Source organism: Puma concolor, chromosome B4 (assembly GCF_028749965.1).
Source record: "Puma concolor isolate L17-30 chromosome B4, mPumCon1.1.hap2, whole genome shotgun sequence".
In the NCBI taxonomy this organism is placed as follows: domain Eukaryota; kingdom Metazoa; phylum Chordata; class Mammalia; order Carnivora; family Felidae; genus Puma; species Puma concolor.
In genome coordinates this window covers 84,955,618-84,983,432 of record NC_141673.1, presented here as the reverse complement: position 1 = coordinate 84,983,432, position 27,815 = coordinate 84,955,618, and the positions used below count along the sequence as shown (strand labels likewise).

General features: G+C 39.7%; 1 protein-coding gene across 19 annotated transcripts in view; it reads right to left on the bottom strand.

Moving 5' to 3' along the window:
* Window positions 1–27,359, bottom strand: part of SOX5 (SRY-box transcription factor 5) — a 1,024,889-nt gene extending 997,530 nt beyond the window's left edge. For 10 of the 19 annotated variants that reach the window (XM_086713862.1, XM_086713852.1, XM_086713867.1 and 7 more), the window contains exon 1: window positions 26,450–26,739. The gene's annotated coding sequence lies outside the window, so the exon portion shown is untranslated. The other 9 variants (XM_086713857.1, XM_086713848.1, XM_086713859.1 and 6 more) reach the window with 5 other exon arrangements.
* Window positions 27,360–27,815: the final 456 nt, after the last annotated feature.

Here is a 27,815-nt window from a genome sequence, read left to right as displayed (position 1 = left end):
AATCTCCTATGTTTCCATTTTCTAAAATAATTCCTCCATTCAAATATCCAAGAGCATTACATCTGGTCATAGTTAAAGCACCTTGCTGTTGACAAGGCACTTTCTTGAAAGTTTCTGCAGGCTATGTGTCACACACCGTGCTTACCTGGGCGGTCCATTCCCTGGGAAGTCGCTTTTCCTGCAGCCTCCTCCTTAAAAATATTCCTACACCCATGCTGATTTTGTATCTGTTCAGTTCAAATTTAGATTCATTGGTACTTTTCCACAGTTACATTTCTTGCTCAGTTGATATGTCCTTTTATTTATTCTGAAGTTTTCGATGTAAGACAAACAGGAATACCACCTTCTAAAATTACTACTATCCTACCATCCTCTGATGGAACATTAGTGGGAAGCAATATTCTCCAAAGCTATGAAGCATACACTGCCCTAAATTACATTGCAGTCGCTGCCCTGAGCTCACACATTTTTGAATAGAAAGGCTCCCAGGGATCTCTCTGTACTGACTGCATTTACTGCTTTAAAATATTTTTAACCCAGACGCTGAAGTGCCAGCCTTGCAGTTCCTCATGCTAATCCCAGCTTGGGTGGCTGTTCTTAAGGGAAAGCATTCAAAACATTGTAACAGTGCATCAACTTTGACCCTTTTCACTTAAACATGAGACTCTTAAAAAAAGTTTGAATTCCAGAGGGAATCACTGAACTTTGACCTGCTTAAAATTAGTTTTGTTTTAGTGCCTTCATGGTGACTCAACAGGCCAATTTTCCAGACACTTAAGACGTTTCTGCCCCTGAAGATTCCAGTTTAAGTCCACAGCTATGTTTGCTGGTCAGATCAGAACACTTTGTCCCAGGGTTTCAAGCAACAAATTCCCAGATCTCCATCTCTTTGCCAGATGTTGGCATTAGTTGGTATTAAGCTGGATCTAAACACATACACACACACACACACACATACACACACACACACACACACACACACACACACACAACACAACACATTCAGAGGAGAGGCTCTATTTTTCTTTTCTTGCCACATACAGTCTTTTAGGAAACAAAGTTTTCCACTCAAAATTCGGTCATGGAGAAATGTTTATCAGGATTATATAAACATTACTTACTAGCCTAACTCCTACAAGAATAAAACTCCTAACTTTTGGTAAGCAGTACTATGATACATTTATAATACAAGCTTTCTGAATCTACTTTTCTTAATGGGGAACAAAAATGTACTCGGGTTTTATTTCTAATCTGTTACAGATTTTTTAAATTGTCAGTGAATAATTATATTGCAAATGGACCCTGACACAATATTATACTTTCCTCCAATGGAATTTCAAAAACAACATTTGTTGTGAAAAAATCCATGGCAATTAATAGGTAAAATAAAGTTACCAAAGAACTAAAGGTATAGATATAGCACAATTCATTCAGTTTCATTTAATACCTCAAAACTGCTCCCCCTTTTAGGTAAACTTGCTTTTTTGCAAAAATAAAACAGCACCCAATTTCATTAATACAGTCTAACATGTTTAATAAAAAGGAAGTAATTATTAGTCTAGAACAATTCGTGCATAAACTCTGTGCTTTAAATTTTTTAGAACAGTCGGGGATAAAGGCATTCAGGAAAAGAAAACCCATTTAGTACTACGAGATCAGAAAAAAAAAAAAAAAAAAAGAAAGAAATGTTAACACAGTTAGTTAGCCAGGAAAAAAGAATCAGTATAACACAAATCAGTCTACAAAACTTACATACCATGTTAAACAAGAAGACTTTATTGTCTCCAGGAGTTGAGTTAGCTATACTGGAAAGCAACACAAAAGTGCATAGGAGACCATATTTGAACGCTGCTTTGCACTTAAATCTATCAATTTTCAAAGAGCAACCGATGACATTCTTCAAATACAGGCATTTGATCCCTATTGTCAATGCCCAAAGCTGGAAATCAGAAGCTACAGGGTACAGTGTCACAAAAACTGATCACAGAAGAATTTATTTGTTTTCTCTCCTATTAAGCAGCACTAATTCCAATGCTAATACTCAGAAAATAAAAACTACTCAACTGAGTCTCTCTGGCAATTTCATTTCCTACCCATTTAAGAAAGAACACAATAAGGATGTTCAGGGGTGCCTGGGTGGCTCAGTCAGTTAAGCGTCCAACTTCAGCTCAAGTCATGATCTCACGGTCCATGAGTTCGAGCTCCGCATCGGGCTCTGTGCTGAAAGCTCAGAGCCTGGAGCCTGCTTTGGATTCTGTGTCTTGCTCTTGCTCACTCTCTTTCTCTCTCTCTCCCTCTCAAAAATGAAATAAACATTTAAAAAATGTTTTTTTAAAAAGATGGTCAAATTGGGGTAAATGGTGAATGTTTTGGATATGTACATTACTGCTTCATTTTTATTTTATTCATAAATCATTCAACACATAACATTGTGAGTGGTAATGAATGGCCACAGATTTCTTAAATTAAGAAAATATTTTGAATTCAATTATTTTACATTTCAAGCACATGTAACTGGGTTCTTTACTGATGGCTAAGAAAACAAGCACTAATAGTTTTAAAAATTGAGTCAATTACTTATGTGAAGAGGTCAACTAAAATGAAAATTTCAAATGCTAGCAAATAGTACCTCCAATGACATGAAAATAAGTATGAATTATGTAAGATGCTAATGAAAATACATATATTTATAGATAAGACAGTGAATGGTAGTATTTAAATAAAATTATACAGAGACATTCCCATGTAAGGACCATTATCTGAAGAATCTGCCAACAAAGGATTAGCACTGTAGTTGCTTAATCCTTTAATTGTCTTAATAATAAAATATGTCACTAATTGTATAAGGTATTTTGGCCCTGCATTCCAAAAGACATATTTACATTTTTCTCTGTATACGTTGTAAAAGCTAATATACTGTGTCATTAAAAAGTAATGTGACTGGTTTTCATACAAACATACCATCTCATCCACATGCTTTCCCTTCACAGTGGTCCCCTTAGAACACGATTCCCTTACCCTACAGATCAGCCATCAGTCACAGTATTTCTACCACCTTCTGAAAGTGCTTTCTAAGTCTGGAACACACACACGCGCGCACACACTTCTAAATATCCTCAATGGTGACAAATTTCATAATTTGAAAGTCAATTTTAGCCGTTTTCATCATTTCAGGGAGACATTTATAGCCAACTCTGGTGAATAAAAAAAAGGATGATGAATCTTGGTATAAAATACGAATAGAAAGTAATGAGATGGATGTTTTAGTCAGGCTTGCAAATGATTCAAAAGACAATTCTGAGAGGAAGTTTTCCAAAATGTTTTGAACAAGGGCATCATTGAAATCAGGGTATTGCTTCTCTGGGTGACAGTCTTGAAAAACAACATTAATATGAATGCATAAGTGATAGCACAATTGTTTTTAAAAATCAAACTTGGTACTTTTCACTCATACTCTGCATATATGAAATAAGCAGATATGCATTTTCATCTAGATGGTCATATATGTACATTCTGAAGCTTCCTCTGGGTAAAACGAACCAGAGGTTGATTTACAAAATAATATATACAACATAAACTTAACTCTTGATCGTGCAAAAAAAGAAAAAAAAACTTTATTTCTATAGTCACATATTTACATCCATCCACAATCTGTAGGCTTCTATAAACTTTTTTCTCTCCTATATACAGTCAAAATCTAACAAGAGCTCGCTGTGGGGTTATGCATAAAAACTGCAAATTTAAACAAGGTGCGATCGTATACTTTTTCACACATTATTGTATCATGCTGCACCAGAACACTAATGTATGCACAGTTCCAAAATAGCTTGGGCTATTACTGCACAGGCTTGAAAACTACTAAATCCCAATAAGAGCACGTTTCAAAAACTGTTCCTTCATTATTGCACACTAGTAAAGGTTGCTTTTGCTATTCATATTTTACAAAAGAAAAAAATGCAGAAATGTCTATGACATTGCCTCATAATTCTGAGGTCTTACTTATTAGACTCTTTGTAGTTATAAAAGTTGTTTCATCAATATAAATATGACAATTGGACTCAATACTATTTAATCGACTCAATTATGGAACAAGTGTGCTTTTTTCCTTATGCTGCCCTACTTTCTTTTAAGTTGCATTTGAATTATTGATGAAGTTGCAATAAAGCATTTCTTTGTTATACATAGTTTAGAAGTAGAGAATGATGTTTCACGGTTAATTTTTAGACTGATAGTGATAAAATAAACACACTTGTCCTTTCAAAGAAAGTCAATAGCATGGTACAAGCTTAAAAGATTGACTTTTCCTTTTTTTCTACTGTCTTCAAAATATGTTGGGCAGAAATCATGAATATAAATACAAATATAAAAGGAGAAGATAGTGAGCAATGTGCACTATAGAAAATACAAGTAGGGTCTTCCTGGGTATTGAAAAGATTTACACCTGTGATAAATTTAGGTTCTGTTATTCCTCAAGTATTCAGAGGACTTTAGTTATGTGGCAGGATGAGGAACCCAAAAATGGCAGAATGAATAGTTTTGGGGACAGGGACATTTCTTATTTAGACTACCTAATCATTGCACAACTGATGCCACTTCCACTCCATTTTCCAAACAGTCAGAATGATCTTTTTAAAATGCAAATCTAAATCCTTTAATCTCTTGCCCTTGCTTTTTTGATAAAAACTGCAGATCCTTAGTAGCAACTACAAGACCCTGCTTAAGACAAGTCCTGCCTCTTCCTCCAGTCTCATTCTTTGAAACTTTTGCCCCTCTCTTTAGCCACTCTGGTTTTCTTTAGTCCCTCAATACTCCAAGCTGTAGCCCACCTCAGAGCTTTGCACATGCTGTTCTCTATTCCATATTCACCCACACCTTCTCTACCTAGTTACGTCCCCTTACCTCTCCTCATATCCCAGCCAAAATGTCTCTTCCTCCTGGAAGCTTTCTTTGACCTCCAGAATAAATCAAGTTACCCTATAACCCCTTTATAATTTCCTATACTCTTCTGTCATAATGCACTCCATAGTAGTTATCACTAATACCATAGCATGACTGTTAGTCAACCTACATTCACCAAGTTACCAGAGTAATGGATGAGCTCCATTCCCTCTGTGAAACACACTATTGGCCATAGCACCCTCGTGGCAAAAAGGCCACTCTTAACACACACACACACACACACACACACACACACACTCATACCATTTTAATTGCCTGCTTGATCCTAAGTCCATTTATGCCATTTCTACTTCCTATTGGGTAAATTCATTAAACATTACATAACTAATAAAATATGACGACAAAAGTGTTTTTAGTGGCACTAGATTAAATGTCTTAGAAAAAATAAAGGCAAATTGTTTTTAATAACCACTAAAGTTCTCTTTACTTCATAAAATTGGGATAAAACTCAAAAAAAATCTACGCAAATTCTGCACTTAAATTCCTTGCCAAATGCCTTTAAGCTTCCCAGCCATTTTTAGTAAAAAAAAAAAAAAGCCATAGAATATATATTATGGGTGTAACTTACCCAAGAATATAACACAGATCATCACTCAGGGGACCCATACTTAAAAGCCTTGACTATACATCAATTGATGGGCAAACTGATAAACAAGGATACACTGATGGATAAAGCACATGTTTAAAATCCTAAAATATTTAAAGTACATATCATTTCTTTAGTATTCTATATAAACAATTATGTTTATAATTTTTTAAAATCAACAGTCCAGCTAGCAGTCATAATTAAAATGAAGAAGAGAACGTTCCTCTATGCTATTTATTGACACAATTAGATGATTAACCTCCATCTTTCCCACTAGACTGGAAGCTCTGTAAGGGCAGGGACCAAATCTCTTTTGCTTACCATTGTAACCCCATTACTGAACATTTGTCATATGTGACAAAGACTTGCAATAAAAATATTTTAAATGAGTGAATGGTGATATTAGTCAAGCACAACATTCTTTATTTCAAATTATTAAGATCAATATGCAAATAGTTATACAGAGAATAAGAGCAAATGTGAATGTAATCACCTGAAAATCACCTGAAAATTTCAAGGCACAGTACTTCAAGATAACATATGTCCTCTACTCAATAATGGAAAGATCATTCTTGTGTATATTTTTTAAAAATCTCAATTTTTTTAATTATTTTTTTTAAAAAGCACTCTCTAGCACAGGGAAGTTTCTGCTTTTTAATTTATGAACTACACTTAAGATTATGTAGTTAGGTTTCCTTAGGTATCTAACCATGATTACCATATCATTATTAAGACTTCTGTATACTAGTTCCAAATCTGGCTACCATTTAATTTTATCTGGGCGCCTGGGTGGCTCAGTCGGTTAATTTTATCTGTAATGCAAAGTAATATAATGCTACCTGAAATGTATTTATCCCCTTTCTTCAAGAAATTCAAAGCAACCAATATCTTTTAAGCATACTGCTAAGTATATAAATGAGAACACAACTAAAATGAATTTTTATTAACAAAATAAAAGATATTAATCAGGAAGGTGAGCTATCTGAAGTTCAGGCACAAGATCAATCTGGGATAATTCTTTTAAGCCATGCTGAGTTTTGCCAGAAAATGCTTATAAACATTTAAATTCCAAAGGACATGAAGGAATTCACTAAATTTATGAAAGGTTTCTTTTCATTGCTGAGATGATATAAATAAAGGTATCTTTTCATCATTATGTGTAACTGATTTATAAGTTTATGAATCACAGAAAAATAAGTAAAAGCATTCTGGAAAATAAGGCAGGATATGGCTCATAAATTACAGCCAGATATACACAGGGGTAATGGTGTCAGTGTGGCCCCAACCTTTTAGTTAATTATGAGGAATTGTTAAACAGAAGGAAAACCTAAGTCATTATGACCCTGGCTAGCACACACAGACACACACATAGACACACATTGCCTCCGTGATTTGTAAAATATTTTAAAGCAACACAACTGTATTCTAAAACCTGATTTATTTTTTAATACTTGGGAGTTCATATGATCTCATTTTAACAGTTACATGGGTCAAATGCAAAAAATTGTCAAAATTTGTCTCCAGTACAATTTTTCCCCATTTAATATACAACTTATGCTCTAGAAATCTAGTTCAGAAGTCTTCAAGGTGGAGGCAAAAAATAATCATAATCTATTGGCATGCTAGTAAAAATATTATGACTTCTATTTACATTATTCATTCTATAGATATTCTTTATTCCCTCTTTATCTCATTCCTTTTAATTTCTATTTTTGTGTTCACCACTAGTAAAATAATAATCTTTTTATTGATGGTGTACATACATGATCCTAAAAATTAGGAGAGCAGTGAAATAGATGCCCATCTGGGAAGCTGGAAAACCTAGGCCTATACTCTTATCCACATACTGGGCCAGAATGCCTCCTCCCTTACCAATGCATGGAGACACATTACCCCCATCACATGTCTACATCCAGTCAGCTGTCCTACTTCCAATTAAAATGTTCCCCTGGCCTCATTCATAAAGACATTTTATCCAAGGCTGGAATTATTTATTTTCCCCCCTGTCACCCATTTTGCCTGCCCTATCTTCACTTACCCCTCTGACAACCATCAATTTGCTCTCTGTATTTATGGGTCTGTTTTTGCTTTTTGTTTGTTGGTTTGTGTTTGTTTTGATTTTTAGATACCACATATAAGTGAAATCATATGTATTTGTCTGTCTTTGTGTGAATATTTCACTTAGCATAATACCCTTTAGGTCCATCCAAGTTGTCATAAAAGGCAAAATCTCATTCTTTGTTATGGCTGAGTAATATTCCATTGTGTACATATACAACATCTTCTTTATTCACCAGTTGATGGACACTTAGGTCACTTCCATATCTTTCCTGTTGTAAATAATGCTGAGATAGGGACGCCTGGGTGGCGCAGTCGGTTAAGCGTACGACTTCAGCCAGGTCACGATCTCGCAGTCCGTTGAGTTCGAGCCCTGCGTCGGGCTCTGGGCTGATGGCTCAGAGCCTGGAGCCTGTTTCCGATTCTGTGTCTCCCTCTCTCTCTGCCCCTCCCCCGTTCATGCTCTCTCTCTGTCCCAAAAATAAATAAACGTTGAAAAAAAAAATTAAAAAAAAAAAATAATAATGCTGAGATAAACATAGCAGTGCATGCATCTTTCCAAATTAGTGTTTTTGTTTTCTTTGGGTAAACAACCAATAGAATAGCCAGTTCATATGGTAATTCTATTTCTAATATTTTGAGGAAGCGCCATACTATTTTCTGTGTGGTTTTATTTTTTAATCTAATTATTAACAGATTGCCACAGGGGCCCTCATTTCACCACAGGAAGAAGTTCATGTTAATGCCATTCTCTTTCTTTCCTTCATCATTTGTTACACATTACAGTCTCACATGCTTTAGGAAATGGATTATGGATGACGTCATCTAATTTTTAGCTAAATTAACCCTCATGACATGGACAAGTGTTTTTTTTTTTTATTTTTATTTTTTGAAATTTCTTGTCAAACTGGTTTCCATACAACACCCAGTGCACATCCCAAAAGGTGCCCTCCTCAATACCCATCACCCACCCCCCCCCCAACCCCATCAACCCTCAGTTTGTTCTCAGTTTTTAAGAGTCTCTTATGCTTTGGCTCTCTCCCACTCTAACCTCTTTTTTTTTCCTTCCCCTCCCCCATGGGTTTCTGTTAAGTTTCTCAGGATCCACATAAGAGTGAAAACCTATGGTATCTGTCTTTCTCTGTGTGGCTTATTTCACTTAGCATCACACTCTCCAGTTCCATCCACGTTGCTACAAAAGGCCATATTTCATTCTTTCTCATTGCCACGTAGTATTCCATTGTGTATATAAACCACAATTTCTTTATCCATTCATCAGTTGATGGACATTGAGGCTCTTTCCATAATTTGGACAAGTGTTTTTAAAAGACTTCCTACAAAACAAAACAATAATCTAGGGATTTCCAAGTAATACGAATAATGTAAATATAAATGAACATGGGAAAATGGCAAAAGTGTATCTCATAGACCACTGCTAGCTCTTTGTTAGTCACATTTCAAGGAAAATCTATAAGAATTCAAAAAATAGAGGGGTGCTTGGGTGGCTCAGTTGGTTAAGCATCCAACTTCGGCTCAGGTCATGATCTCATAGTTTATGAGTTCAAGCCCCCCATCGGGCTCTCCACTCTCAGCTCAGAGCCCACTTTGGATTTTGTATCTCCCTCTCTCTCTCTGTCCCTCTTTCACTCCCATTCCCTCTCTCTCAAAAGTAAATAAACATTAAAAAATAATTTAAAAACATAGAGAAATTCTCTGGAAGGCTGTTTGTGGTGGATGCTGTGGTATGCTACCTGGTGGCCCTCATCTCCCAGATGCCAAGAGTGTTGGCTACTGAAGACTCCCTTCCTTAAGAACTGCCCCCATCTTGGGGCGCCTGGGTGGCTCAGTTGGTTGAGCGTCCAGCTTCGGCTCAGGTCATGATCTCACGGTTGGTGAGTTCGAGCCCCACGTCGGGCTCTGTGCTGACAGCTCAGAGCCTGGAGCCTGCTGTGGATTCTGTGTCTCTCTCTGCCCCTCCCCTGCTCGTGCTCTTCCTATCTCTCAAAAGTAAATAAACATTAAAAAAAAATTAAAAAAAAAAACTGCCCTCATCCAAAGTTCCATCCCCTCACCAAGGATGGCCCACATCCGACAACAACCTCTGTGAGGTTACAGAGGCCTGGCCCCCTTGCCTCATTTCAGGACATCTCTAAGAAGCCATCCAGTTCCAGAGCTCCCCATAGATTAGCTGTACCCTCAGGTGTGGCACACTCAACTTCTCCATGGGCCCATCCTGCTTCTCTCAACCCCTCACAGGTGTTGTTCCCAAAAGCCCTTGCAGTAAACCCAGTGCACACAAATTTACACGTCAGAGTTGGTGTCCAGGAAATTCTGATGTACTGCCACTCTTACTTCTACTGTCATTTAAGCAGACCCTTGCTCTAAGTGTTTATTGTGCCCTAATGAATGTGTGTGTGTGCGCACACACACACACACACACATTCTGTAGAATCATGCACTCTAAAAATTTTACAGATGGGACACCCCTAAAGTATTAATATGTCACCAAATATGCAAATACAGCATTCTAACTGCTGACTTAAGGAGCCAGATTTTCATTTTTTGGCTAACACATCATTAGTTCATTCACAAGCAAAGCAAACCACATTACTCAACACTACAAGGTTCCCCAAAGCCCACAAGACAGAATCTCGTGAATAGGAGTCTACAATAAAAAGATCACCCTGATCTGACCACTTTCCACAATCATAGCCTCATCTCAGCTTGTCCCCATCATGCTCTACTGACACCAAACAATCTGTAATTTCACCAACACACCATGCCATTTCTCACCTCCTTGCCTTTTTACTTATGTCACACTGCCTGGTTGGAATGCTCTCCTCCCTTCTCGGAGCACCACTCCCTGCCATACTTAGCTTAACTCAGAGCCTTACTAAGGGCAGGTTTCTGGGAACAGTGTGTCTGAGTGCAGGCAACACAGGGTGCAAAGTCTGCAGAAATGTTAAGAAGCATAATATAAGTAAAAGGCAGGGGGCTTTTTATTATCATCTGGCTCCAACAATTCTAAATTATGTAATAATAAAATGGTCCTTCCCACCAGGGCTGACTGCCCCAAAGGCCCACCTTGAATATGCCACTCACCCAATTTTAAGCCTTAGACTCAGGAATTCCCAGTAAAAATTGAGCAATCCTAGTAAAACGTTAGGTTTGAATATAGGTCATTATTAACCCCAAGAAAACTAAAAAAGTTGTATAAAAAGTATAAGTAATAAATTCATGATACTCTCAGAGATAAACAACATTTACAAAGTCAAAGTGACTGTGTTTACTAAACTGATTTAACCCCCCTACGCACCCACAAAAAAAGATGAAATTATATTGGAAGAAAGGGAAAAAGAGTATGTGTGGTTTTAGATAGGTGAGGTACAGGAAGATTTGCAAAACAAAGCCAAATAGTAGCAAATAGATTGATAACGTTTTTTTAAATAATAAAATAAGGAGTCAACATTTTATTTAGAAATACAGAGTTGAAAGTGGTGGCAATGGGTGGACATGATCATTAGTAAGGTAGGAGTGCTATTTTATTATGGAACTTTGAGTTTATATAACACACATATAGTATTCTACTATGTATTTAACTGATGAATAAAATACTTAACTCATACATCAATTCACTTAGTAAACCTTCCCCAACCTGGCTCTCAAAATACTCTATCACTACACCTATCACATGGATACATAATTACCGGTTTATGTTACTTGCTCCCTTATCAAATCAACATTCCTTCAGACAAGAACCAACATTTATTTATATTTGTATCCCCTGGCAAAAATGATACTTAAATTTAAATTTAAATCTGAATTCAATAAATATTTACTGAGCTCCAAGTAGACAAAAGTAGTAACAAGATACAGGTTTCTGATTTCAAAGGATAATATTTATAACCATAAAATGTCATCATATGGTAGAACTCATTATTTGCCAAGGATTGTTTTAAGTGCTTTGTATCCATTCTACCATTGATTCCTCGCAACTGCTTACTGATATGATTATCACCATTCTGCAGATGAGGGAATCACAGACTGAGAGGTTAAATAAATTGCCCAGCTCGAAAGAGTAAATGATGATCCAAAATAGGGGTATAATAATGAACTACAGCATCTACTTCCAAGGCACAAACTCACAATTACATCTCAAAGGATAAGACATGTTCACAACATGCTTACAATATGGTACAATATATAATTAAGTCATAAAAGTGGTTACAGATGTAAATAACGTAAGATCAGAAGGAGAGATCTTCGGTCAGTATATTCTATGAGGATACAAAGAAAAAGTAAAATTTAATTTGAAATTAAGATATGGGTAGGGTTTCAGGAAATCTATATGAAGGAATGTTATATACAAAAGGAACACATAGAAATGTGAAGGCAAATACAAAGATGTAGACAGAAGGCACTATATGTTTTGTATCGAATCTTTCTTCCTGAATACTTAAGGGCTATAACAGGTACAGATCCAGCCAACAGAGATCCCAGGAGAGATATGGTCTTAAGCATCTCTTTTCTAAACCTATGAAACATGGAAACAATGGGTAATTACCAGAGGGAACATCCCATTAGGTTACTGGAATGAGGCTAAAAAGTAGGGTTAACAAAGCACCTGGACCTGGGCGACTTTCCGTGGTTTTTTTTTTTTGTTTTTTTTTTTTTTTTTTCTTCTTCGGAAATCCTTCCTTGTGTCTCTATCTCTAACACTACTGCAAGAGTCCAAATTTCAAGCCACCTTCTTTTCCTTATACAAATAACAGCAATACCCTCCTTATTAGCCTGTCCAAATCCATTCCGGCCTCTCTTAAATTTGGTCCACCTGCTATAGCCACAAATTTTATTAGTTTCTTGCTTAAAACTATTCAATGGGTTTCTTATCACCCTTATTATAAAGACTCAACTCTCCAACATGGCCCATCAGGTTTAACGATCTGATCCCAACCTACCTCTAGAGCTGCATTCCTTAGTCACTCGACTACAGCTATGCTGGCTTTCTAATTCCAAGAATGTATCCTTCCCCCTTTGGAATCTTTGCACATGCTACTCCCCATGTCTCAAAAGTTTTTTCTCTAGTCCTCTTTACCTCATTAGCCATTCTTCAAATGTGACTTCCTCATGGCAGCCTCCTCTGATTGCCCCCCCTTAATAGATCAGATACTTCTCCCACAAATTGTATATACTTGTGTGAAATAGAGTTCCACAATTTGCAATCATAAATGCAGGCAATTCACTAACGTTTATCTTCCTTTATAGGCTTTAAATCCTTGTGTACAAGATGTGTGTCCCCTCTACACATCACTGACATTTAACATGGTGTCTGGTTCATAGTAGGTGTTCAATAAATATTTGTTGATGATTGAATGAATGAATGAAAGGACAAAACAAAAAGAGAAAGCCGAAATACAGAGACAAGTTGATTGAGAACCAAGGAAAGTCAACTGATGAGCAAGTCTGAAGTAGCTAGAAAAAGTAACTCTGGAAGAATTGTCTGAGCTGACTATAAGCAGTGGCTTTTTATGTAATGGCATGGTCTCTGGCGTGAGCATTCTGAAAAGAGTTGATATGGCTGACATGTTGCAGACAGTTGGGGAGTCATCTGGGAAACTGTGTTCAGCTTGAATCCAGATCAGAAGCAAATTATTCTCAAAGGGTAAGTTTCAAATATGAGCCTAAAAAGATAGGAGACTTGGAGATAGATTTTAAGGCCCCCAAAAACCAGACTTAAGAATCTGGGTCCCATCTGGCATTCAGGCACTTTGAATTTTTGAGAAAGGGGCCACATGATCTAAATAGCATGTCAGGAAGATTGACCTGACAGTGGTAAACAGAGCAGATTGTAAGGAGAGACGCTAGTTTGTGGAACTTTGCAATAGGTCAGAAATGAGCTAAAAAAAGACTGTCCTCGAGTGATAGAAGTATATATATAAAGAAAGGGGAAAATAAAAACATCATTTTGAGGGATGACTCAACAGCACTTAAAATATACTTCCTATATTACCATAGCTAAGAGCCCATGCTTCAGAATCAACCACTCTGGGTTCAAGTCTCAGCTCCAACACTAAACAGCTATGCTACTTTTGGGCAAACCCAACATTATCTGTATAATGGGGCAGCATTTGTATCTAAATTAGAGAAGTAGTGGGAAGAATCAATGAAAATAAAAAAATAAAAAAACTGCTCAGCACAATGCCTGAAGTATGAATCAATGTCAACTGTTATTTTGTGCTAGACAGAAGAAAGGGCACAGCGATGACATGCCAGGGAACATATTTTTGGTGGGTAGGTCTTCATGTCCAAGAAGATAGCCACCTATACTGTAAAGACTTAACTCCTGTCCTTCCTTCTTCTGCCTGATCTTCATAATGCCTCATAATTTACTTCTCTGGCTTCTGATCTGGATTCATGCTAAACCCATTCTATGCCAACTCTCTCAGGGACCTTGTTCTTCAAGCTGTTTGAGCCATTTCTAAACTTAGGCTTTCAACATTTTTTTTCCAACTTGCCCTCTTACTCTAATGCTGCCTCCTAGAAGCAATCCTACATATGCAACTTGAAGGTAAACCTTCTGTGGCTAAATATACTTCTCTCTTCCTAAGAAATGTCAGAAAGATTATGTTGAAAGCAAGTGCAATGTTAAACTCGGTTTTTAAGAGTTAACAGTAATTTTTTTTTCTCTAAGGATAGGTAATAGCATCAGATTCTGAAATTAAGCACAGCAGGAAGAAAAAGCTGCATAGATTTCACAGAGTATCACAGGCCTCTGCAATAAAGCACTTAAAAATGCCTTGTATTGCTAATTCTTTACACAATCTCCTTTTATTTCCAAAGCAGTATGCGGGGCTTGAGCCATGAGACACGCATTGATGTTAACATTACACTGCCTGAATTAGAGCCATTTTTCTACTGAAACTCCTTTAGGTTTAGAATTACTTTTTACCATCTTTCCCGCAATACATTTTCTGGCCTGACTTCCCAGATCAAATGAATGGTTGCCTCTTCTAACAAGGCTGGACCTACCTTTGTAGTCATTATCTTAGCAAACATCCTTCCCCTCAAGATTCCAACAACCAGGCCTTGAGCTCTATGGGAAATGTGCCTACTCAAAGGTCTCTGAGTGGATGAGGGCAACTCTCTGCTTCACTGCTTTCAATCCCCACTTCCCCCTCCCAGGCCCTAGTCAGGACTCTTCACTCACTAATTGAACTATTCACCAAATACTAATTAAACAGCTAATGTCAGCAAGGCACCGCACTAGGCACCATGGTGGATTTTCAAAACAATAAAGTGAAAATGGCACTGGAGGCAAAGGCCCGCTTGGTGACAAACTATCATATGGAGACTTTACTAAACTCTAAAGAGACTGGGAACACACAGTTCTATGAAGATTTGCCAGTTTCATGATCACCAAGCTATTGGTTAGCAATTGTAAAGATTTTTTCCTCATTTTACAAGACGATTTGTGTCATTTAAAAGCTTTCTTTTCCAGTCCATGTGGAAACCCTGTCATTCGTTCAATAAATATTTATTGAGTACTATGATAGCATGGAGAACAAAACAGACTTGGTCCCTGTCCTCATGTAGTAATTGCTGCTCCCAAGATAATACACACAAACAGCGGCCTGGTGATTTAATCCTATACAAAACTCAGGTTTGGTTTTGCATTGTTTATTTGTTTGTATGAAGGCACTTTCCTGTAAGAACCATATTAGACTAATTAAAACCCTGTCCTTGTCTTATCTCACTAGGATTCCTTTTCAGCATACCCTTTCTTGACTCTTTATCCACAGTAATCACAACCAAACTATTCTACTTTCCACATATCACTCTCTTCTGTTTTTATTCATTCATTAAACAAAGGTCTTTAAGCACCTACTCTGTTCCAGATACTGTTTTAAGTATTGGGGATACAAAACTGGATAAAGAAATCAACCTCTGGTTCTCAGCATACTTAGCCATCTTAGATTTGTCCTTACAGAAAGTTCTTTCCAAACCTAGAATACCCATAACTACCACCCTTCCCCCAATCCCAACCCAATTTGTGACAGGTGCCCTCACTCTTGACTTTAAACATGATAATGTTCTACACATTTAAATTTAATAAACACAATTTATATTTTATTTCAAAACTTCTAAAACCACATCATCATCAAAAAAAGTATAACAATTCAGCAATCAGTTGTGCTTTATCTAGGCATTGCCACTATTCTTTGAGATCTTACTTTAATTTCAGATGCCATATACATAGCCTAGTACCAAACTAAGTCAATACTTTTTTTTAGCACTGGTTCCCAAACTCCTATGTGCAAAAGAATTGACAGTCGTGCTCGTTAAAAATGTAGCATTACAGGGCAACTACCACAGAGATTCAGATTCCCTGTCTGAACGGGGGCCAGAAAGGTAGAGTTTTAAAAATATCCCAGGTGGTTTTCAACTGAGTGATTGAGTGATCACCTTTGTGAAATACTGTTCTATCATTTCCTTTGATGTCAGTTTTTAAGTATTCAGAATCTCTGTTTCAAGTCACAAAATATTTCCTATTAAGTGCAAACAACATGCATCTGTGTTATATATCACACACACACACACACACACACACACACACACACACACACATTTGTTAATAAATGAACCAGTGGGGTACTTGATAATCATATTCAACATCCAGGATTTAGTTCACATCTCAGGCATCACTTTCTGTGACTTCTCAACTGTTCCTCCTAATCATCCCCTGTGGTGGACAGGCAGGTAAGGTTCATGCCCCCACACCAGCACGTTGGCCACAGCATGATGGAAAGAACACAAGAAGCAGAATCAACTAGACTGAAATTCAGGCAATAATTCTCCTGCTTCCTAGCTGAGGGAAACAGGCCAGCGCCTGACCCATTGGAGTTTGTTCACACATCCACGAAAAGTGGCTGATACCCACCTAACAGGGGGGCTGTGAGGATTAAATAAGATCCTGATCCATGCCTAGAACAGGATCAGTGCTCAACAGCTATTAGTTTTCCCACTTTTCTGTCATGCAGGGCCGGGCCTTCGAATCAAAATGAAGCTCAGTCTGCAAGGCATGTGGGCTCAACAATCATTTGTTCTGCGGCTACTCTGTCCCAGGCATTGTGACTGCATCAGGAATACAACACAGTGCCTTCATGGAGTTTACCTTCTGATGAGAAGTGTTTTGTCATCCTACCAGTTACCCCTTTCAAACCAGGCAGCAATGCATGCAAGCACATCTTTCGCTTCTCACTTCATCCACTGAGATTAACGCAATGCAGTGGCCAATGGTGCCATGATAATAATGACTTTGTGGTGGGGTGCCTGGGTGACTCAGTCGGTTAAGCATCTGACTTTGGCTCAGGTCAGGATCTCGTGGTCCGTGGGTTCAAGCCCCGCGTTGGGCTCCATGCCGACAGCTCGGAGCCTGGAGCCTGCTTTGGATTCTGTGTCTCCCTCTCTCTCTCTGCCCCTCCCCCACTCTCTGTTTCTCTCTCTCTCTCTCTGTCTCTCTCTCTCTCTCTCTCTCAAAAGTAAACAAACATTAAAAACAAAAAAAAAAAGACTTTGTGGTGACAGAAAGTTTAAGAAAATCCCAAAAGCAGTGATAGGGAAAGAGAAGCAGGGAGGGAAGAGCATTTCAGGGGTCTGAGTAAGTCCCTAGAAATAGATACTGGGAGCATTAAGGTTCTTTACATATTGACAGAACTGTTTGTCTGTTTAGTATGCATTAAAATTAGCACTTCATTTCCTGATTTAATGTAGAAAAGACACTACTATCCTGCTGGTAGTGTAGGTATCGTGGAGTAAGGCTGAGAGAGAGAAGAAAGACAAGTCAAAGCAAAAGTATAAGAAATATTATGCACTTGTTCAAAAGCAGTTCCCAGTGCAAGAGTAAATTAATGAGACTGATTGTGCCAGATCCACGGGAAAGACTGCCAATACTGCATAGTAACACTGAGCATCGCAAGAACTCACACGCAAACCTCAGTCACGCATCAAACAACCTCAGCTTTTCGTAGCCATGAATTACACTGGGAAATCTTAGCACACATCAGACTTGGGGGCAGGCCCTAACCCAGAATGGGAATGGACCAGCAACTAGAGAGGGTATGAAGCCTGGCACAGCAGAGGATTAAATCCGACATTTAGTGAGAAACAGCATCTAGAAAACACGTCGTCAAAAGTACTAACATCTCTTTTCTTTTTCCTCTCACAAATGTGAAGTTCATCAGCCTTTTTTAACATTAAAGTAACCGGCACTCACTATTTGGGGAAAACCATGCCAAAAGGCTCACAGTAAGCAGTCCTCATCCTGGGCACAGATTCCCTAGGGGGGTCAATTTGCTTGAGGAATGTGTCAAAAATTAGCTCCCTTTTCCTGCCTCCCACCCTCCTTGAACTCTGACGTTGTCCCCATGCCAGTTTCCCACACAACACCCAGAACCATGTAAAAATCAGGGTCCCGTGAATCCCACTTGAAATTAATATGTTAAGTCAGTGTCTAACGTCCAAAAAATGCTCACCAGCATACACAGAAGGATCGCTCTCCATTGCATTACTGAGAATCAGTCTGCATCTGAACGACACGGTCTTCATTCCTCCACCACAACCTCCCCCCCATGCTGGCCCAAAAAAAATAGCAACAACTCAATTCTCAGTCCAATAACGTCTTTTCTCAGATGTTGTTCTCCCAGTGGGTAGAAGAATGAACTGCTGCAATGCCACCCGCTCCTCTACAGTTTCTTTTAATTTAAAGTTACAACAGGAGGGAAGAAAAGAGACTTTCTATTAAGGGACAACTCCCTGAAGGGTCTCTTAGCTGACAATCGAAGGACTGCTCATGGCAGTGATCAAATCTAACGCAACAAAGTGCTGGTGGCTCTGTGACTCATCACAGCAGGAGCTAGCACTGAGGGCCACTTGAGTTCAGTGCTTTGTGTGCGGCAAGTTGGTTTAGGAACAGTAACATAGGGGAGCAAAGACTTGCAAGGTGTTTGAGGCTCAAGATAAAATGCAGACTTACAGTGCAAGTTGCTTCTCAACTGAATAGGAAGCCTAGAGGGGTAAGGAAATGAAGGGAGCACTCTGTCTACCTCATGCTTCAGGGCAAATTACCTGAAGATGGCCAAGGTCAGTTGGTCTATTTGTTGTGTGGTTTCTAACCTGATAAAAAATAAGGATTGAAGCAGGAGAAATAAACCGAGCTATTTTTAAAAGGCCAGCCTTAAAGATGTTTGCTTGCAAAAACAATGCCTTCTAATTACAGCTAATATCTATTGTTTGAGTATATTTACTCTCACCTGACACAATTCAGCTATACCTTTCCAGTTGCATATTATGAGTACATTAAAAAGAGTTCAATAGCGGGGCCCCTGGGTGGCTCAGTCGGTTAAGCGTCCGACTTCAGCTCAGGTCACGATCTCGCGGTCCGCAAGTTCGAGCCCCGCGTCGGACTCTGGGCTGATGGCTCAGAGCCTGGAGCTAGCTTCCGATTCTGTGTCTCCCTCTCTCTCTGCCCCTCCCCCGTTCATGCTGTGTGTCTCTCTGTCTCAAAAATAAATAAACGTTAAAAAAAATTAAAAAAAAAAAAAGTTCAATAGAGTAAACCCCCCTTATCTGTGGTTTCACTTATCTGAGGTCACCGACGCCCCCGACGCAGATGATCCTCCTTCTGAAGGGTAGACTAACACTACGTCACGGTGCCCACCTCATTCACCTCACCTCATATCATCACGTGGGTATTTTATCATCTCACATCATCACAAAAAGGGTGAGTACAGTACAATACGAAATTGTGATGGAGACACCACATTCACATTACCTTTTATTACAGTATATTGTTATAACTGTTCTGTTATTATTATTGTTGTTAATCTCTTACTACATCTAATTTATAAATGAAATTTTATGATAGGTATGTATGCATGCATAGGAAAAAACATAGCATATATAGGGTTCAGTACTGTATGTGGTTTCAGAAAGGCATCCACTGGGAGTTTTGGAATGTATCCCCCCAAAATAAGGGGGGGGGGGCTACTATATGCTTTGAACATTTCCTCTATGCCATACATGGTACTATGGATTTATACGTAATTTCATACAACCTCATTTAATGTGACCAGGACTCAGTGAGGTGATACTATTGTTATGGTCATTTTACAGGGGAGGAAAATAAAGCATCAAAGAGCTTAAAGAAATACCGGGTCTTTTTTTTGGTGACAAGTCCACCGACCAGAGCTACTGCTACTAACCTCTGGGCTATACTACCAAACTAGAACCATACCACTCAGATCTCCTGTTGCAAGATTATAATGGACTCAGCACCCCACTTGCTGCCCCTAGGTCTTTAGCAACAGTGATGCCCGGAGTCCATGCTTCCAGGGGGCTGCTCCTAGCCAGCGAATGAATACTCCTCCAATGGCTGACTCTCTTCTGCCTTGCCAAACCTTTCCTGGATTGTACTACAGTACAGCTTCTTTCTACTCGACCCTCCCTCCTTCCGTCTCTCCTTGCATAAGTATCAAACATGGATCACAGCTGAAAGGCTCTCCCAGCCTTCTACTTCCTCTTCTTACCTATCTAATCCCCTTTTGTCATCTGCTTCTCGAGGAATCCAAACTAATGCAATAACCAGGTCACTTACTTACTTTTTTAAAGCCCTTCCTTTATCTTTGGTCAGTTTTATAGGTTCCCCCCCCCACCACCACCTTGCTATCCAAAAGTTTGCTTTACACCATTTTGCTTTCATGAAAAACCTACATTAGTACCTGTTTTCACTAATCCAAAGAGGATTTCTGCTTTTACAAAATGGTAATTGCTTCTTCACTTTAGGCCATTTCAGCTCACAAAGGGTTTCACTGGAATGCTCTACTTCCAGATAGCGGGGGGAAGCCTATACTTAGAGAGAAATTTTCTGTATCACTGGAAAGAGAAAGCATCCACTAATTTCTCCATGTTACTATATATCATCTCTTCACACAGGTAATAGTATATTTATTGTGCCTTTCTCCTTGTCTCCAGTATAAACAAGTCTATGAGGTTCTCTTTGAAGAAACTGCTGACTCAAAGGGCAAACATTGCAAAGTCAGATTTATTTCTTTTTCCAAGTGAAATCTCTATCTACACGTACTATAACTTCATATTACTGCAAGGTAGATGACTGACTATGGATAAAGTCATGATAAATTTTCACTAGTTTGTATCTGTAATGGGAAATCAAAAAGGATAACAAGAAGAGAGATCTATAGTTAGGTCCTAAGGTTTTTGTTGCCTTTACCTATTATGTAGGATAAAATGCTAATTACTGAAGGAACATTTCTATGAATAAAAGATAGAATTCACACTTGCACCAAATACAGCATCTTAATAAAACCACATTGTCAGAGATCATATATAGACATTAACTGAATCACTATTTTAAAATGTTGATCTCAGCCTCAAGGAAGTGATATATTTTTCTTCTTGGACTCAAATAAGTCCAGTACAAAGCAAGTATGAAATTAACCTTCAAGTATTATTTTTAAAATTTTTTTTTTTTTTTTTCAACATTTATTTATTTTTGGGACAGAGAGAGACAGAGCATGAACGGGGGAGGGGCAGAGAGAGAGGGAGACACAGAATCGGAAACAGGCTCCAGGCTCTGAGCCATCAGCCCAGAGCCTGACGCGGGGCTCGAACTCACGGACCGCGAGATCGTGACCTGGCTGAAGTCGGACGCTTAACCGACTGCGCCACCCAGGCGCCCCTAACCTTCAAGTATTATTAATGATCAAAAAGACTTGACTGGAGGGAAGACAAGTGTTGCTAACATTTACTAAGCACCTGGTTCATGACAAACCGTATTCTAGGAATTTGACATATAATATCGACTGTAATCCATGCAATATCTCTATAAGAAAAAGCATTATAGTCTCCACCTTTAGAGGTCAGTAAAAGGGCCACAGAACTCCAAGTGAAGTCTTGGAAGAATTATACGTAGACCTAAACTGAGAAGCTCCAAAAGCTAGTGGGATTGCCTCTTGCATCCTGGTTCTTTCCTGAGTTCCCTACCTCAAAGACTTTAATTGGTGCTGCAATGACAACACAATACCTGAGCTTCCAGAGAATTCCAACTGGAGAACAAGCCAGAGCCCTCCCATCCCGCTGAATGAGGCACTATCTGTCCCCTTTGGACATATGATACTATATAATCACAAAATAATTGAATGAGAAGTAATTGAGCATCAAAGATAGAATCAGGGTTTGTTTGTTTGTTTGTTTTCCTTTGTAACTTACAATGAACTTTAAGCAATGAAGAATGAATAGACCTGTATCTATAGAATTCAGTAGCACCTCTCCTGGAGATACGTTTTTTGTTTGTTTTTTTTTTTTCCCAGTTTTTTTTTTTTAGGCTCAGTTTTTAAAGAGTGATTGTTTAATGTATTCTTTAAATGCATTTATTTCCCTCCTACTTTTATCAATATGCCTGCCCAGCATCCTTACCTGTAAGCAGAGTAATTACTTGCCTATAAGGTACAATTCGAGTAGTACCAAAAAAATCCTTATATTCATAAATGTTTCTTCTGGCAGTTTCACTTGATACCTATATTCACAACTCTTTCTCTAAGGAATTAGATGGTCATAATAAACTGCAACAATAACGGTAATAATAATAATAATAACCACATCTAGAGAATTAAACCATAATGAGCTATTAACACCTTTGAATTAATTAATGAGCCAGAGGTTAAATTGGACAAATGAGGCAGGAATTCAGAAGGGTCCTTCAGAGCAAACGGGGCTGTTATCAGGGCCCATCCTATAGTTTCAGGCCCCTGATCCGGAGAGCATTCAAAAGCACCCATGCAAGCAGGTACAGGTGTAAGGGGTTGAGAGAAGCAACTCAAAAAGCATATTCCCCTTAACTTTAAAGACAAGGAAACTGAAAATGGTAAAGTTTATTAAATACCACCACAGAAATGTCTGAACAAGGCCCAGCTAAAAGTGACTGAGAGTACCTGAATATCTGCCTGCTACCGACCCATAAGTGCTCCATTTCTCCCCCTTTAAATGTAAAAATTCATTATTTTTAAGCAAAAAGTTAGATCTGTGCTTTATATTCTTGAAATTTTCACTTTACTCTTCATTAAGAGCAACTTTTCATGCAAACGAATTCTTGGCTTAACTGAAAATCATTAAATAACTTTTCTACATCTAAAATCTTTCTCCTGTTAGGTATGAGTAATTATTTACGTTACATCACACACACAGAAAATAAACAACAAAGACCCCACTCACATTTGAGAATCATTTACCATTCCCACTCCCCAAAGCTCCCCGCAATGGGAAATGGAATAACAAGACTGATCATAATTGGATTAAGAACTATAATTCTTTAATTCATTCATCAAATTGAGGCATTTGGAACAGTTTATTTACAGAGTTGTTTAGACAGTTTTGTGTGGTGTTTTTTAAGATAAACCAAAATGTCTTTCTGAAAGAAGTTTCAGATCCCAAATCATTAACATATGAAAACCAAATGTAGACAATTTACAAATGGGTGTTTTAAACAACGTTTGGAACAAAATTGGACTTTTATTTTATTAACTATCTACAAATCTAAGTTCAGGATATAGTTTATTTGAAACAGCCAAGCACTTTCTTTGCCTTTAAAATAAGCCTACAATTCTCAGGCTACAAAATTGTGATGAGTATGTGAGGGAATGCTTTGACTTTAGGCCTAGAAATAAAGTTTTCCAGGTTACTCTCAAAACTCTAATTATAGCATCCCCTACCACTGCAGGTGATTGGATATCGCGTGAAACATCCAGGTTATGCCAATCAATTATACCCAACAATTTTACCTGATGGAAATCTAAATAGTGTTCAACCTTAGAACTCTAGGTTATTTAAAATCCAGTGTATTGGGGGAGATTACTAAAAACAAGTTTTATCCTGCTCTGTACTTTACTTTTATACATATATATAATCTGAACATGACTTCAAAACAGTGATTGCCTATCAAAGAATACAGCTTTTTCAAGAGGATGGTATATTCTTTTAATCATACCATAGCTTTCATTTGCTTTAAAAGAAAAAATTATTCAAGCATTCAAATCCATTCTTTTAGCTGGAAAATGAAATTTTAAACTTTCCATATAGGTCATGTCTTTCCCCTCAAAAAGGACCAAAAAAAAAAAAAAAAAAAAGCCATCATACTGAGTATAAACTTTACTCTTTTATTTACTCTTTACTCCATATACTCCACAAATAACATCTTTATAAACATATATTCATTTTTTTTCTTGTACAAAATAATGTGTCAGTCAAAACAGGATGTGCATTTACATGTATAGGACTAAGTTAACTTGAAATAACCACTGAATCTCAAATGCCTGGTTATTTACCAAATAAGTTTGAGAGTTTTGAATCCTGTATATAACACGCCATTCAACCAGAACTGTTTGAGCTCAACAACAAAACTAATGCAGAGTTTCTACATTAAGAGTTGAAGCTCTTTTTTCCTATACTAAGAGTTTACTCTACAAGTCTATGTCAGATTGATTCAATATTGCCCGTTCAAAAAGCTACAAAAAGATTTTTTATAAACCTACAAGCAAACAAAAATCTCTATTAATTCTTCATGCACAAGATTGTTAGAAGACCACTGGAACGAAAGAAAAAAAAAAGGATTTCAAGCGAGTATGCTACTATATAATTAACACAAATAACTAAATAATTATGCACATCCCTTCCCACCCCCACAATTAAATGTTTTTAAACAACTCATGTGATGAAAGATCTACCTTTTAGGCAAACAAAAGCAATCTCTACCAGTCTGAGGATTTAAAGCTGTATTGCATCAGTTTTAAGTGATGCTTATGATTTTTATCTTATATAGTTCTGAAGAATAAACAGTTGATGACATAATTTGCAGAACTTTGCACAATGCCTAAGAGAACTTTCAGTGTAAGTACTTTTGATTTTAAATCATTGTGGCTGAATTTATCTAGGCTTCAGCCTAGGAGCTATATTTAAATCAGGAAGAAGCAACCCCAGAAACTTTGTCCCATGTATCTACATTTGAAACCAGATTCTTTCCATATCAGAGCTAACAACAGTTCACATACAGCTGAATTCCTTCAAAATTAGACAGATCAAAATTTTTGCACTTCTGTAAAGACTCTAAGATATTGTCCGTCCTCTTTTTAATTCTGTAAAAGTCAAACTTAAAAAACATTTCCGTATACTTTAAAACCATCTGGCCCTTCACCTAATCACTCTTGGCAATCGAGCCTCACTCCTCTAATCCTGATCAAAAACTCTGCTCTGTTTTTTTCTGATTGAAATGCCCATTGCCTACAAATCTCCCACGCGCCTACTTCATTGGCTTGTTTTGTTTGCGTGGGCTTTTTTTTTTTTTTTTTTTTTTTTTTTAAGGATACTAGGGGCCATTATTTATGAGCAGCAAGGAAACAAATCACTCTGTCTAGTCCCTTTGCAGATTCCCACACTTATTACCCAAAATCCCACAGATCTCCCTTGGTCTTGCCCTTGACTGAAGAATTGTGTTGAGCCTGAAGGCAGTCTCTGGGGAAATCCGGCTCATGCCTTTCTTGACAAACTACTTTGGATATCTGGATATTGTGAGGCTCTCAACTGGGATAGAACAAATCCCTAAACTTTTCTGAAGAAGTACAGTGGACTGCCACCCAGACTGCCTGGATATGGCTCTGCATATTCACAGAGTTCCTCCTTTTGACCTGCTTTAGTTGAGAAGGAAAGACATTAAAATGAATTCACATTCACCACACTCTGCATTTAGTCACAGAAGCCAGCGTCTTCAGATACTCACCAGGGTCCATCTATTTATTAATAAATTCGCTTTGCAAAGTGCAAGGGAAACGACTATTAAAATATGTAAACAGTGCTTCATGTACCTCCGACGCCAGCAGATCAACACTCAAGAAACTGCTGCTATCAAACGCAAATATTTCCAAATCCAATTTGATTTTAACTCAGATAACCTCTTTTCCTTGCTCATTACTCTAGCCCCACAGTGCAAGCGACATTTCCCAAGCCCGCGCTTAAAGTGACACAACACGTGAGTGGTTTCGCTTCGTACACGGAGGGAGGGGGGTGTGGGGGGAAAGTAGTTGCAATTAAAATTAACGCTTCCGGTCTCTGGAATCCCTAGAATTCTGAAGGATGAGACTGGTCTCCGAAATTCCAGGCGGGAGAGAGGAGGACTGGTAGGGAGAGGGAGTGCAGAAAGCGAAACAAAAAGACTAAAGGGGGGGTGGAATATTAAGACTGTGGGGTGGGCGGGGGGTCGCCTTTATATTCCAGGAAGGGGAGAGAGCTTTGTCCAACTTTCAGGGTCTGTGGTCTGGCGTCAGCCCAGATGCACACGCGAGCCTCGGGTCTTCCCCGCACTCCTGCCCTCCTCTCGCATCACCACCTCCACCGCCACCACTTACAAAACAATACCGGCAACAGCGCGCAGGCTCCCCAACAAACATCTAAAGTTATCCCATTTCCTGAACGGGGTCCAAGCCCACGCTCCGGGGTCCCCCCCCCGGCCGGCCGCCCCCCCGGAGGATGCCAGGGCCACCTCAAGTCCCGAGCCGCCTCCCGCCTCCCCACCCCCCCTCACCCCCAGCCCAGTCCCCCTCCCTCCGTACTTGAGGAAACTCCGGTGGCGGCCCCCTCCCTCCTCCGCCGGCTCTCCAGCTGGAGCCGGGAGCGAGTGCTGAGTGGCGGGCACGGCGAGCGGCTGAGGGGAGCTCTGCGCCTTGGAGGTCTGCCCACAACAACATCGGGACGAACAACAAAGTTAAAACGCTGCGATTCACGCACCTTACCGGGTCTCCTTAATGTCTCCTCTGGCGTGGGATGCAAAGTGGCACAGTGGCGGGCCGGGGGCCCCCGGGAGGAGACTGGAGATGGGTTTTGGTGGCTCGCCTTTTTCACTCTGTGTGTGTGCGTGTGCGTGTGTGTGTGTGTGTGTGTGTGCGCGCGCGCGTGTCCCTCTCCCCCCCGGCTCTCGCTCGCTCGCTCTCGCTCCCCGTGTGGCTCTCAAGGACGAGGTGAAATCCCTTTGCTGGTCATGAGGCGGCTTCAGAGACAAACAACACAATGCGAGCGCAAATAACAAAAGGCAAAAAGACAGTAGGAACAATGGGGGAGGCGAGGGCAGCGCACCAGCCGGCGGTCACCGCGGCCCGGCGCCCGCCCCGGGGGGTGCGGCGGGGGCGGGCGCGGGGGCGGCGCCGGGGGCTCCGACTCCCTCCAGGTCGCCCCCGAGCTCCCGCAAACCCACCCTGAGCTCCTTGCTGCAGCTTGCCGCCCGGCCGCCCTCTCTGTCCATCCGAAGGAAAGGAGCCCCAGAGTTTGCTTCCCCGTCTGCTGCAGAGTAACTAGATTGTAAATAACGCGGTGATTACCCACACCGTGCAGGAATGTTTAAAAAAAAAAAAAAAAATCTGCCCTCCGCTTAAAGGAGCGATAAAATGAAATGGCAGGAGTGGAAGGAGGCTATCTCTAGATCTCGGTGGAGCTCGCATCTATAAATACGCATTCGGGTTTAGTCAGGTCCCCTTTGTCAACTTCTTCCCTGCGCTGGAACCTCACCCGCAGCCCTGCGACCATTACCTGGGCCCCTGCTCGCCCCTCACCCCCGCTTGCACAACCGTAAAGCTTGCACGGGGGGCGCGTGTGGGGGTCTGCGGGTGTCCGCGGAACCTTCTGGGAGGCGAGCCGCCGTCTGCCCGGCGCGAAGGCTGGAGCGGGGAGAGGTTTGCTTTTTAAAGCGACCACTACCTCCCCACCCCCGAGCCCGGCGGTGCGCCCGCGGGTCCCCGCCGCCGGCACTTTGAACCCACCTACTCCTTGGGGTGCGGGGAGGGGGGAGAAAAGTTTTCGGGCGCTCTCACCCCTGCCTCCGGGCTGGTTGAACTGGTTTTGTTCTGTGTGGGTGAACCCCAAAGACCCAATGCCTGAGGACCAAGGAATGATATTTAGGAGGGAAAGGCTCCGCGCTGGGCTTCGACTCCGGCGACACTGGAGTCAGCGCGTGAAGGCGAGAGAGACCCTCAGAGTTACATCACCACGGGAGGAAACTCCGTAGGTAATGCCCGGAGCAGAAGCTGTGGGGCTGATTTAAGTGTGTGCTCTGACAGCTCCCGGGCTTATCTCTTCCAATCTTAGTTTCATTGATTTATGA